Source organism: Chanos chanos, chromosome 10 (assembly GCF_902362185.1).
Source record: "Chanos chanos chromosome 10, fChaCha1.1, whole genome shotgun sequence".
NCBI classification, from domain to species: domain Eukaryota; kingdom Metazoa; phylum Chordata; class Actinopteri; order Gonorynchiformes; family Chanidae; genus Chanos; species Chanos chanos.
The window spans coordinates 24,691,255-24,706,579 of record NC_044504.1 but is presented as its reverse complement, the minus strand read 5'-3'; positions in this window follow the sequence as shown (position 1 = coordinate 24,706,579).

Below are 15,325 nucleotides of genomic sequence, written 5' to 3'. Positions count from 1 at the left end.
CACACACAGAGGCAAACGCACACATGCATGCACACGCACACACAGAGGCAAATGCACACACACATGCACGCATATAAGAACACAGATATACACAAGCAAAAATAGCTGTTCTTAGCTATAGATTGAGCTAGGTTTGTGGTTGAATGTGTGCACATGCATGCATAGTGGGGTGGTTTGATAGCTGAAGCCATTTCTAGAAGCCCTCGGTTGACATGCCCTCCACCCATCTACCCCTCATCACACTATCCTTCTTCTCTCTCCATCACTCCATCACCGCTGCCTTTAACACCTCTCGTCTCTCATCGACCATCTTACTAAAGCCAACGGTGTGAACCCAGCCTAGCCCAGTGAAAATAAACAGCCCAAGTGCAGTGTGGGTAATGCGTTGTGCAGGTTCCCTCACTCACGCGCGCACATACACACACACACACACACACACACACAAGCGCACACACAGACAAACACACACACACACACACACACACACAAGCGCACACGCAGACAAATACACACACAGACAAACGCACACATTCACACACACACACACACACACACACACACACATACACACACACACATGCACAAACACACACATCAATCGGCTGACTAGGGACTCACTATCATTTCTTCTCATGCATTCCTGTACAATGAAGCTCATACATGCCCCTAATGAAATCAGTTCTTTATATTATATTATCACAGCACATTACATGAGCTTTCCCATTGTAAAATTCCCTGTAGTTGCACAGGACATTGCATCCATTATCAGCTTAGACTGATCTGATTACTTGTGAAGTTTGTATGGGAGAGTGTTGTTTTTGTTGGCTTTCATAATTGCTTTTGCTCTGGTAAACGTGGAATATATCAACAGTAAAAGTCGTTTCATGTAAGTCAGAATAAACACTCTTAGAGTGCCCAGTGCCTCTATGATATCTTAACCTGAACGTAAAGCTGTGTTTTTTTTCTATTGTTTGTCGCTTTAATATCAAAATTGTCACTTGATCTACTCCGTCTGTGTGGAATATTCCAATGCTTTTGCGCCCCCCACCCCCCCCCCCCACCCCCAAAATATTCCCTGTGTAGTTTGACACAACGTTCTTTGTAGGTCAGAAAATTCCAAAAAAGTGAACGGGTGTGTTTTTTAATGTAACGCAGTACAGGGTGTGTGGTGGGTCTGGGGCTGATTAAAGTGTGTCTGGTGTAATTATAGCAAGTCACAGGTGACATGGAAAATCGCCTTCAAATTTAACGAGGGAGAGCGAGAAAAACGGTTAACACTTAACGCCTGTGTGCACCGTCAGCTCTGAGTGATTTTTATACACTGGGTAAGTTCTCCTCTCTCCTTCTCAGATCCTCTCTTTCTTTCTTTCTCTCTGCTCATCTACACAATCTGACTCTCTTACCAGACTTGTGTGTGAGGTGCCTCTGTCTGAACTCTTTAGGTAGATTAAGAAACCCACAGCATTGTTCCTGATGCATTTCCATCACCGACTCTGGGCTTTAATACATATTTTTTGGTAGTCTCTCTGTTTTTGTGTGTTTTTCTTGTACATGTGCATGCGTGCACACACACACACACACACACACACACACACACACAAAGAAGATGTAATGGTTCACCTTGTTCATAGTTCGGTTTGCATCTTGGTTTCTTGGCCACGCTTTGCTTTGTATCACAGTTTGGCTTGAAAGAAAATTGAATGCACTCAGAACTGAAGTTTTTTTTTCTTTCTAATTTAAACATGTCGACATTTAACACTAAAAGAGCAAATTTAGCACAAAAAGCAACATAGGTCTTCAAAAAATGAGAAGGAAAGAAAACCAATCTTCAGCATCCTCCAAGATTCTTCCTTTAGAAAACAAATAAGATTACTAAACTTGAACTTGGACTAACAGTCATTTTAAGGCCCTTCTCCATGACAGTGAGTGAAATAATAGGCTACTGTAGATCTAAACATCAATCCATAAATTTAAATTCAAGGTTCCCCTTCGAGAAAATGGCTGGAAGAAAGTTAAACTTGAGCACCTGTTATTTAAAGTCATTCTCCTAGAAAATCAGTATAAGGAAACTACGTTTGAACAACGGGACTGTCGCCCAAGCATGCAGTTTCAGCAGAAACACGTAAGGATTCACAATACACGCACCAACGTGGATTTTACGGCCCTGACCTTTTTCCGATCAATGTGTCATGTCTTAAATATCAGAAAAACACATTCCCGCTTTGAGAAGCCTAGTGATTCGATCTACTTTATTTGTCTGTGTGGATTCATATATTATGTTATATTATCTATGGTAATGGTGCAATGGTGCCATGTGTTTTGTTCATATTTAAAACAGTGGACGTTTGTCATTAAAGTGTATGTACACTGGATGATAAGTAAGGCACATATGATGTCTCGAAGTGAGAAATGAGAAGAAAAAGAAACGGCTGACCAGCTTCAAATCATGAAAACTGTTATTCTTAACGATCAAAGGCACAACCTAAGTGAACTGTCCTCCCATATTAGGAATATGTGTTCCCTGAGATTTGGCATCACTTTCAGAAAAAAAACAAACTTCATTTACGAGAGCTGCCGTGGAAAAAATCCGTGGTCCACTTCCCAAGTGTGGTGAGCAGAGCATTACAGAACCATGGTTTTTGGTTTTGGTACAAATCTGTTACACCCCTAGCATACACACACCCTCAGATGCTTGCGTGCACACACACACACACACACACACACACACACACACACACCGGGAGATTTAATCATGATTCAGGTGTTTTCTTTCAAACCTAAACAAGTCTGATTAGATATATTTATGTTACTTATCATGTCTTCAGATTATGTTACACTTGATCATTATACTTGAAAAAACACACTATTAAGCTCTTTGTGTATTTATTTGTTTGTTATATTTACCACATTAATCCACTGCTGCACACACAAATGCTTTATTTTAGAAAAGTGCTTCATGCTCTGGGCCTGGTAGAGTTCTGACTGAAACTCCTGGAGGATCAGAGCATACAAACACGTTGAAACCAATTTCATACTCTATTTTCCATGGCATGATTCCTCTCAAATTCTTTAAAATCCTTCTGAACCACTTCTGATTCTGTGGCTTGTGTTTGCTTGAGTATGTGTGTATGTGTGTATGTATTTGTGTGTGTGTGTGTATGTATGTATTTGTGTGTGTGTGTGTGTGTGTGTGTGTCTGTGTTTGTGTGTGTGTGTGTGTGTGTGTGTGTGTGTCCGTGTGTGTTTGTGTTTGTGTGTATGTTTGTGGGATACGGAAATGAGAGGCAACGTCAGTGGTGTCCCAATTCTCTTGTTCCATTTCTGAATACTCTTCAAAATTTTGTGTGGATTGGTTGTATCCCTCACAAGCCCCTTGAATAAAACATTGTGCCATCAAGCTTCACCTTTCAAATCCATCACCAACAACATGTTTATTTTCTTCAGCCCTCTGATGCCTGAGATCATCCTGAATCGCTCAACACAAGCGAGAAAAGCCACTGGAAGAGCCTGTTTATGTGTGTAAAAGAGAGGTGTGTTAATGCAGGAAACTGAGAGCTTAGTGGGCTGATTTATGCTATGGAGGAAACTCTGAATGTAGTACACACACACACACACACACATACAGAAACACAGCCTTAATGTGTTCAACACAGGGGCTCCAGCGTGTGTGGGCCAAAATGATAAAAGTAAATCCTTTTTTTTCTAATAAAAATATTGAAATGATGCGGTGTTTTCAACATTTATGTAATTACATTAGATATTACATCATCAGAAATGTCTACTATGTATTAAATTAATATTTATAGATTTTTTTTTTTTACATTCACAAAAGGACTTTTCAGTGCTTTGAGTTTCACAGAACGTATGATATGAAATAACAGGCTGGGAGCCAAGAGTCTGAGTTTTGATTTATTTGGATTTTTGTTTTCGATTGAAATCTCACCCCAAATCTAGATCAGTACATCATTTTCCCCCTTGAAGATCCAGAAAAATCCTTACTGTATACTACATTTGATTTATATCCTAGTGGTACAAATCTAAAATATTTTAAGGGCAAGTGATGTGTCGTGATCTAATTTGGGTTGTTTTGTGGCATAGCTGAGAATAAAAAATAAGTGCTCTGTCATGTTGTCATATTGAGAGCTATTTGTAAAGCGGATTTATGGATGATAGAAGAAGCTATGGAAGTCATAGTGTCTGTGTGGTGTACCCCCCACTCTGTGACACACACAGCGATGGACACAAGCCACGCAGGCTATGTCTGTCAGAAATGTTTTGTGGCCATTCTGGTTTTGGTTGGTGAGTGTTTTGCTGCCCACAGATTTGTCAGTGAAATCATGCCAATTCAGACCATGAGGGAGGGAGGGAGAGAGAGAGAGGGAGAGAGAGAGAGAGAACTGAGATTTCTGTATTGTAGCTGTGTTATGTTGTGGTACGGTAATTAGGAAAAGTGAGAAATTGTTTTCAATGGACATGTCCTGTCACTTTTCGTTACCATACCACAATGGAGTTCAGTCGCAGTCACCTCAGAATGGCCAATCAGACTGGCTGTCTGAGGAAAATGAGACATCCAGGCCAAATGAACACATGCTGGTACAGACTAATGGGTATAGTTCTGGTCCTGACAGTACTGGGCCAGTTGACACTTGTGTTCAGTGTGTGTTGACATGTATTGAATGAGAGGGAGAATGTGTGTAATTGTTTGTTCAGTGGTTGTTCATGTCAGCTTGGTCGGTGTAGTGACTTACTGCTGGTAAAATCAAGCATTGTGGGGTGTGTGTGTGGACGCATTTCTGTTTTTCAGTGTGTAACAGGGGAATTAAATCTTCTATGTCTCACGAAGGGGATTTTCCTCTGTCTATGCTTCCCCTTAAACCAAGCTGGTGGGGAAGATTCAACGTGTAATGGTGTTTGTCTCATCTTTATTAATAAAGATATATGTTTGGCACTTTCTTTAATGTGAGATTGTCCTGCAGGCTGTGTGTATGTGTTTGTCTGCATGTAAGGAAATGAGGTTCAAGAATTTACAGCATTGAACAGATACTTCGGTATCAGCTGATTTCATGCCATTCTTTTATTTTTTGTTTTTTTGTTTTTGTTTTGTTTTGTTTTTTTTTTGTTTTGTTTTGTTTTTTCTCCAGAGGCTTTCCCACTAACCACCTCCCTAATCATGGTAATCGTCATGAGTGTTTTATGCAAGCATGAGGTCTTTCAGGCAGAAAAAAAAACTCTAAAGAGATTTTAAAGCTTTTATTGTACATGTTTATTTGCATGCCCCTTGTGCTGGGGTTTCATCACTTCCATGTGGTTTTAATTTCTTAAACTAGAGTGAGAGAGAGAGAGAGAGAGAGAGAGAGAGAAAGAAGAGAAGAAAATAGAGGTTCATTTACAGATTATTCAGTTGTTACTTGTACTGCCAATTAGATGTGGATAATAAAAGTAATGTTAAAAAATATTTGTGGACACTTTAAGTTTTGAAGGAGATGTCTATAGTTTGTAAAATATATATATATATATATATCAGCCATGCATTGACTTCATGTTTAAATACATACACAGCAGCCGCCCCCCCCCCCCCCCCCCCCCCGTAACAACTATCACAGTTTTTTAGCAACAGATACTGGCTCTGTACTTATGAAACCATATGGTTGTGGATCCAGTGTTTGAACATGCTGGCTCTCTGCTGATGAACTTTTGAAAAAACAGTCTAGTGTTACTTGAATGAGTCCAGCTATATCTCACTGTGTTTATACAGTACGAGGGCTAATGAGGATGTAAAGGGCTCATAAGAAAAGGACACCGAAATTTAGTGGTCGACTACCAAAGAGTCTGAGCTGTAGCATTTTGTGAACTTCTTAAGTTGCTTTGGTTTTAAATGAGCATTCTGAAAAGTGTATAAATCTAGAGTTGAATTAGCTCTAATTAAGAGAACAGAGTTGTTTATGGACCAGAAAAGTATAGTGGGGAGATGCAGTTGAAATACTGAGATTTCCAGTAAAGCTTGTTGAAAATCACAGCCAAACCACCACTTAGACCCTGAGAGCAGTTTTAATCACGATGCCTGGGTCGGATTAACTTGCACACACACAAACACATGCACACACTCTCATACACGCACACAGAGTGATATGGGAGACTGAGCTCTATAAAAAAACCAAAACAGGATTATTTTTCACACAAAACAGGATGTTGTGATGATTCAGTAATCAGGGCGACAGTCTAATGTTAGCTACATGCACATGGCAAATGAATGGACACAGGACAGAATGATTGCGCTAAGTGAATGAACACAAGTAGAGCTGTGGAAATAAATTTTCCTTTAAATGGTTTCTTTTAGACAGAGAGATGCTTCAACACTGTGACTCAGTACTACTTCTGAAGCAGACTGGTTTGTGCTCTAGATATCATTATCATGGCACGAAGCATGAAATAACTGCCTCGTGCCATGATAATGTTTGATTAGTGACCACTAGGATTACTATTAAGACTAGAATTTTTAAAATACCATACAATATCAGTAAGAATGACTCGATGCACGATATCTCTTCAATATCACTGCAAAAATACTGGGAAATGACAGATAGCTATCAGACATAAAACAATGCATGCTAGCATTATGCCTATATGAACAAGGTCAGATAAATAGAAAACTTAATAGGGTATGGTTGTATGTCATGCTCCCGTCATGCAGTAGTAAAAGATGGAGAAGATAGCTGTGTGTCCCTGTTAAGAATATTTAATCTTTTGACCAAGATCCCACAGTGCTTTAGTGACACATGTCGACGGACTGTGATAAGACCGCAATGTGTAGTATAGATTGGCTGTGATTCTCTTTTAACACAGATGAAAACCATGTCAAGGAGTAGCTGAAGTATCAGTACAGGTGACACTAACAAGGACAACAGAACTACAGATCTGAGGCTCTGTGTCAGAGGTCACATATGTGTGGGACAGACTCGGGGTGAGGTGTTTTGCTAAAGGGTATAGAGAACCATCATCTTTAGAAACAGAACCCACAACCCTTCCAATGTCACCACAGTACCTTCCACCACCCTAAGGTATTTTATTACTATAAGGTAGGGTACAGGACAAGTGTAATATCCATTATTTTTGTGTTTTTTTAGTAGTCTCATGTTGGGAACATGAGGATGTAGGGAAAACTGTGTTAAAATAGTCACGTATTTCATATTTTATTTTTCATTGTAGTAAATAGATTAGTGCAAAGAAATAAAAAGATTTTGACAGAGAAGTTGTCTCGTGTTTGATGGCAAGAGAACTGAATGTTGTAATTCATCCTGGTATCTTGGAATGATTATCAGGTATATTTAGCGGCATCGTCATGGAGACACAATGCCAGCTGTTGTCTGAGTAGAGGCTATTCTGGCTGCCTGCTAAAAGCTTGGCTCAGGGACTACTTTATTAATGGACTCTTTAAATCTGATATGTTACAGTTTAGCTGCAGTAACAGAGAAATTACATTCATAATCCATACCAGATTTTTTTTTTACCATAATTAAAAAAAAATAGAGGATGAAATTAGTACAAAGCAAGTTCTCAACTTTTAACACTTCAGAGTGTTCATTGTGGATTATATAACACTTTCCAGACATTACATAATCCACTCTCAGCAGAGTAAATACAATTATGAGAGCATTTGAAAACAACTCCCACTTTTAAGTCATGGTAATATTTTATGTGTGAATAGAATGTAAATTATATCTAAATGCATTCTATGCAACTAGAGGTATTGTACTGGAAATTTAACACTAATAAACTGGTTTGGTTTGAAGTTTGAACTTCAACTGCAGTTGGTCCTTTTAATCTTAACAAAACACAACCACGATTCTTTACTGCGTTACAACACTATGGTATGACAATACCATAGTGTTGGTAATTTTGTGACTGGTGTGGTGAAACCGTCTAGTAATGGAGCCACAACTTGAACATGAAGCACGCCACACCATGCAGAAGAGGAACTTTTCTAACAGGTATGTTTAAAAGGAATACATACATGTATACATACATACATCCATACATACATACACGTGCAGACATTCTAGCACTTACATGCATGCACCACTGTGTTTACTGCTAATCCTGCCCTTTAGCCAAACAGGTCTCATTAAGACTTCAGCTGAGCATTAGCATCCATATCAAGTTCTCTAGACCAGAAACACACAGTCTGTCCCACATAGTAATGACATGTCTTCAGTTAGCCACAGGCTCCAGAACTGAGCTTCAGTGCTGCTCTGTGACTATGCCTTTACTGTGGCTCTCACTACAAATACTTACACATGGTCTCCTGGTGTTACCATGTAACTAGAAATGAATGGATCTAGCTGTCCATTTACTCCTTCTGTCCCTCTCTCTCTGCAGTAGTATCTACGCTATATACAACTCTCCAGTGCACTCATACGTAGCCTATTCACTTATATTCCCCTGTACTCCATACCACTCCCTGCTATTCAGAATTGTCTGAGGAGAGACAGACTGAAGTCAGGTGCAGGTGAGGTTTTGTTCTGTCTAAATGGTTCTTGACTGAATTTTAAGGAGGAAATGATGCTCCTTTACATTTTCTACCTCAGTCTCTAAGGCAAAGTTTCTAAAAGGTATCATCGTTAGAAAGGGAATATTTCTCTAAAGGAGGGGTGCTCCAAGTGTTACTATCTCAAAGAGGTGATAAAAACGTTCAGTGGTGCAAACAGTAGCACAGAGGGTTTTTTCTCACTTCACTAAAGGATGATTCATGTAGACAGCACCGCGGCATTGATGACTTAGAGCAGTCCGATTTTGAAGTGCATTTTATGAACATGGTTTCAGACTGGTGTTCTGGCGCACAACGATTCTGAACCAAAAACTTTTTTTGGTGGAATATTTGTTTGCTTGCAGGTTATTATCTCGCCTTTGTTCAGAATGCCCTCTCTCCATCTCTCAGTAGTCACTTAAACAGGGGACATGGGCCTCTTTTCATTTCTTTACTGATGTAAGAAACCTGTTTAAGGGCTTTGGCCATGCTTGTACACAGAGATACTTTAACATTGAGTAAAAGCCATATAAACAACCTCCAGAGTCTGCATGGGAAAAATATGAAGAGTACACAAACGCACAAAAATGGGTAAACAACCTTTAAATTTCAGAGGTCTAATCGTAAACAGAGAGTGAAATTGTAAATGATGATGTGATTAGAGTCCTTAATGCCCACGTGTTTGGGCATGCAATGCAATGATCATAGTGATGTGTATATGTTTGTGTATGTGTTGGAGTGAGAAGAGGTGGGGTATACAAAGTGCACTCTGCACATAAATATACACACACACACACACACACACACACACACACACACGATTGTGTAGACATAAATAAGTATCAAACAAAAACACAAGAGTTTTAAAAATAGGACGGGAAAATAAAAAAAAAGAAAAAGAAAAGTTGAAACAGTAATGTCCCGTCGGGGATACTGTCAGTACTGTCCATCACAGGCATTTTGTTCTCCCCCATCCCTCCCTCCCTTTCTCTCTCTCTTTCTCTCTCGCTCTTCTAAAAAAAAAAAGCAGCCCCCCATGTGTTAAAGACCCACTGTTTCAGAGTTCAGTTACACACTTTTGAGTGCACAAACACACACGAGCACAGACAGTTCATTCTGATCATACACAGTTCTCTACCCTGAGCAGTCAGAGCTGTACGTTCACTCAGATCTCCCTCTGTGTCCCACTGTAAACGGATCTGTCTTCTCTCACTTCTGACAAACACTCAGCGGTAATGCAGATGTGCCTAAACGTACCTCGCTCTTTCACTTCCTTTCTCCTTCTCTGTCTCTCTGAGTAGAATATGATCACATGATCGTTTCTGGATCGTACAGTGTTACCTGCGTTTGCTTGTACCTAAGCACTCCGTTTGTTTTGCCAACAGAGAAATCCTCTTTATAGAATGCCTTTTTTTTTTTTTTTTTTTTACAGCCTCCCTCCATCATCCATAAGACATATTAACCTGACCTATGCACTCAACAGCTGCTCCCAACACTCCTCCTCTTGCTCTCTTTCTCTCTCCCCCTTTACATAAATTGTCAGATACCATGAGGATTAGACCACATGACTTGTTAAGAGGAAGAGTGTCACATCCAAATTCAATTGAGTTTTCAATTAGGCTGTCAGGAAAAAGATGATTTATTTTTAGTCCCCTGATAATTGGACTCCTTAATTTAGTGATTGGACAGTTGGTGTCCATTTGACTCTCTGTGCATTAGAGTGAGTTTTTGGATGTTGATTGGCATGTGGGGTATAATGAGATTATTACATGTGTAGTGTGTGATGGTACAGTTAGAAAGGGATAACAGCGCTGTAATCCCACAGCTGTGCGTCCCAATCAGATTAGATGGAGGGTTGTGACCTCACACGGGTGTGTGTGACAATTGAGGAAAAGGGTTATCTTTGTCTTTCTCAACGTGTGTATGTGTGTGTGTGTGTGTGTGTGTGTGTGTGTGTGCGCACGCACGCTCACGCTTTTCCAATCTGAGACAACCATATGCATCCATCTGCAAGTGAGCAGCTCATATATGTTTTCTGTTCTCAATGTATACGTGAAGAAGTGTGTTTACATGTGTGAAAAATGGACCACTTTTGTGTGAGACATAAAAGAGGATGTGTTTACGACAGGGTTTGTTTTAAATTTTGAACTGGAGTTGATGGTTTAGCTTTTGTTTGGTTCATAAATGTTATATAAAACAGAATTTACAGCAGATGAAATGTCTTTACTGTATGGGGCTCCTTGCACTGCCCTGTTAGCTAGGTTAGTTAACACAAATGCTTTTCAAACCTCAGGTGATTGAAATGTGATGACAGATGTTTTCCTGCTGAGGTGAAAACCGCTGCGATTTTGCAGAATGATTATTTCTCCTGTGTGATTCCTGGCCTGCTGTCAGACCCTTAAGTCCTCAGAGAGGGAGAGAGAGAGAGAGAGAGAGAGAGAGAGAAAGAGAGAGAGCATGTCCATGGGTGTACATCTGTTTATGTGCCTTCATGTATATGTACATCTGTTTATGTGCGTTCATGTATATGTTCACTTGTGTGTGTGTGTGTGTGTGTGTGTGTGGTGACTGGCAGATTTATGATTTGCCATGTTAAAGTTTAAAAGCATTGTGGTTTTTGTTTTGTCCAAAACCACAAGTTTGTGTTATCTCCCTTCAGTCATTTAGTTCATATGAACCAGGTCATACTGAATGTCTATATGTAGTCTGTTGAACATTGTTAAAATATGTGTAAGACTCTTTAAGACAGAGCTGAACTTCAGGCCTGACAGATGATGTTTAACTGCGGGAACATGGGGACTGTTGAAGATGCTTTAATGCTTTTTACAAATTATTGAGTCAAGGAGCTTTCTGTCTGACAGTGTTGACTAAAATGGATTGAGCTTCTACAGTTTAATTCTTGGTTATTGTAGAGGTTGTAGATTTACTGATGCTGAACTATATCAATCTAGTGGCAGTCTATCTAATAGCAAGACCCGGCTTCATTGTAAAGGAGAATTGATTCCCAGTTAATCTTCTTGACTAAATAAGGAGAACAGGGAGTAATTCGCTCTGATCATTCTTAAAAGTTTCTGCGTGACCTTCTGGACTGCTGAGTGTTGTAAAATGGCAGTAAAAATTGTTGACCTTGCCTTGTGTGCATGTGTATGTCTCTGAGGTAAAAACATTACATCAATACTTGCTGTTTATGTGATTTCGTGTTTAAAGCACATCACACGAAGCTTTCAGTGCAGGACTGAGACATACACGCAACGGCGAGGAGAAGAAACGTCTGGCGAAACGCACAAAAAGCGCTGGCGTGAGGGAAAAGGTGAGCGTCAAAGAGCAGAGAGGATTACATGTTTTATTGCTGACCCCGGTAAAGGTTGGATGTGAAGGAGTGTGTGTCGCTTTCTGTCTCTGTGTTGATGAATGCCATGAGAAATGATGCTACACAGAATGTCTGGAATGCCGAAATTCCCACTCTTAACTGACAAGGGTTGCCAGACCACCAAACACTGGAATTCCATCTTAGTGTGTCTTCCAGTTTGAATCCAGCTCATAGTGTTCTCCAAACAGGAATATTCATATGTCAAATTTCTATAGACAGCAGATTAGCATTTTATACTACTGACCATCAAGATACTCAAATCGTCTGTTTCAAATCGAGATGTTAAAGGTTAGTTCATTTAAATGAAAACTTGGCGGGACATTTGAACGTAATAGCCTATTTCAATTATGTCATGAAGTTTTAGTTGTTTTTTTCTCTCCTCCTGCAGTAAAAACATCATACCTGTGGTCCAGTGTTCGCCAATCCAGAACCAGAGCTCATGTTGATAGATACATGTTGAGTGTGTTTTATCTAACATGTGTGTGAGTATTTTGTAAGTGTGGAGTTTGACCTGTGCACACTAGATTAAGTGCTGCTTCAATGTGTTCAGTTGCAATGAAACCACTCTTGACTGAGTGTGTAATTATGAAATTGCTCTCCTCTTACATTAGCAGTAATATATTTGGAGGCTGACTAAACAGTCAGAGTGTACACTCTAGACGGGTTTAGATAGAATATATTAATGCACACTAAGAAACACCATCAAAGTCATTACCATTCATAATCCTCAGACGATTTTATCATGCATCTAAAAACATCAGGAATCCTCTCACTTCACTTCTACAAAAGTTCTCCCTCAGAAGTTGAGAGAAGAAATGCTTAGATTAGGAGAGAGCGACTGATTATGTTTAATTACTGTTCATGACTAACATTAACTTTACAGACATCTTCTTGACTGTTCTTTGTTGTCTGAAGCAACTCTGACTTTGGGACTTGGATCTATAGATTCTTAACAAGGATGATAATACTCATGCACCATGCTGGAGAATTTAAAAGAATTTATGTATCCTCTTAGATCCAAGTTTACATATTGTTTTGCGGAATCCCATCATCTAATTCCCATCGTAAACACTGTGAACTAATAGCCATGACATTACTCTTCAAACATGTCTTTAAAAACTCCCTGCAGAGGGTTGACACATCCATTCATACTTGAGATAAGCTATCTGTACTGTTCTGTGTTCTCAAACACTCCCCTGCTTTTCAGACAGATTAATGTCACTCCCACATGGTCCTATTGCCTTTTAAGATACCGGGCAATTGCTTCTGTTTTGTATGAAACTGTATCATGTAGAGATAATATGGAACAAATATTGGGTTGAAAGTGAAGGCAGGAACTTTCAACAGCAGACTGTTATCTTTGGACCCGTGATTGCGGGTTACGGTTACCCCAAGGCCCTGGATATATTTTTGGAACAGGGGTCTGAATATGAAATAACAATATTTTCAAACATTCGCCCGTTGAACTGCAGACTGTTGCATATACTTATATATGCAAAACACGCACACACACACACATGCTTACACGCAGGCACACACACTTACACGCATGCACACGTACACACACACACACACACTCAGTCACACACACACAGGGACACACATGCAAGAGCAATAATCATCTAAACCACTGATCTTTGTCATTTACCTCTGACAGTCTTACAAACAGCGATACTTCATACTTCAGTCATATGCACTCCGTCTGTAACACTGAATTTAAGTTTTATCTGTGAGCAGAAGAGTGAGCATGTGTGAGCATGCAGTGTGTTCTAGACGTCTCTGTGGGAAACATTAGCCATGCTGCAACATCCATGGCATGTGACAACTGGACATTATTGTGCAAGTGGTTCTGTCTCTCTCTCTCTCTTTTTTTCAGTATCTCTCCATCCCTCCCTGCCTCTCCCCCTCACACACACACAGAGAGAGAGAGAGAGAGAGGGGGGGGGGGTGTGAAGAGAGCAGAATGTGTCCAAGGTCATAGTGCTCTGTTGGCTGAGGGGACAGTCAGTTGAAACTCATTGAGGCCAGGACTTGGCTCCTTGCCAAAATCCTCTAGTATGCAGGTCACAGACTGAGGTCAACACACTTCACACAGAAACACACTCCACACTCCAGCTATTCCTGTTCAACAGCTGATTATTTTAATGAAACTAAACCTTCTCCTCATTACTCTACACTGGAGATTTAGAAAATTGACCTGATCTGAGAACCCTCTTTCTCCCTCTGCTCCATGTTAAAACGCTGCTCTTTGCCCGTGTCCTTGGAAAGCTCAACATAAGGAGCTCTGGGACAGAGGATTGAAGCCACAGCTCCGTTCAGGACTGTATGTGTATCCCACAAGGCAGGGAAAAGATGAGGGGCGGGGAGGGGATGGTCTCATAACACCTGCAAGAGAGAAATATCTGGTAGAGAACATGAGCACCAATGACCAAAAAGTTCACTTAGTAGAGAAATAATGTAGAAGAGGAGAGCAGATTTTAGTTTGCTGTACTAAACTTCCTCAGATAGTGCTTCCAAAATACACAGATGCTCGAGTGAATCAGGGAGTCTCTGAGTGAGTCAGCGTGTCTGAGTCAAAGAGGGTTTCCTGAGTGAAACGGGGACTCTGTGAGTGAGTCACAGCATCTGAGTGAGGCGGAGTCTCCTGCATCAGTCACAGACTTCAGGGTCTTGCAGTTTACTTGACTCGATTCCTTTAGTGGTGCTAGACATTACTCATGTAATGCTCTGTTCAGTAAAACAGCACAAATATGAAAAGTGCTCTCGAAATCAGAATGCTCTTGAGCTTGTAAACTGATATATACAGAATTTTGGTGAGCAAAATTCCTCTGTGGTGACATGGTCTGGGTTATAGGTTAGTGGGGGCAGCCCCGTTACTGAAGGGTTGTGAGTTCAGCTCTTGGTGATGACTGCTTTGCTGATGTATCCTTGAGTAAGGTACTTAAACCCAAGGTTGTTCTAAAGGCAACCCTCTGGAAAAGGAAACCTTCCAAACCTCAAACATCAAAAAACATGGTAGGTCACCCTGGATAAGGACATCAGCTAAATGAATAAATATACAATTGACTGATCTCTCTATCCTGTAAACAGACTGATGTATGTGTGTTTGTGTGTGTGTGTGTGTGTGTTTGTACTGTCTGTGTTTACACTCAGGGAAGAGGGGCTTTAGTGGGCTTGTCAGTGTTTAGATATTGAAAACCGTTCAATTATGAACGGGTGTGCTCACTCACTTTTTATATTCTCTCCCTGTTTGTACATGAACCATTTTTGACAACAGTCCTCATCCAGAATCTTCTGGAAAATCTCAAACTTCTCTCACCCCAGTGACTTCCGTGTCAGTTCCATAGACTGCTGTTGCAAAATTGCCTCAATCAACGTGAGTGTTTTGATATTGCGTTGAGAGCCCTGATTGTGGTCTGGGGGTTAACGAG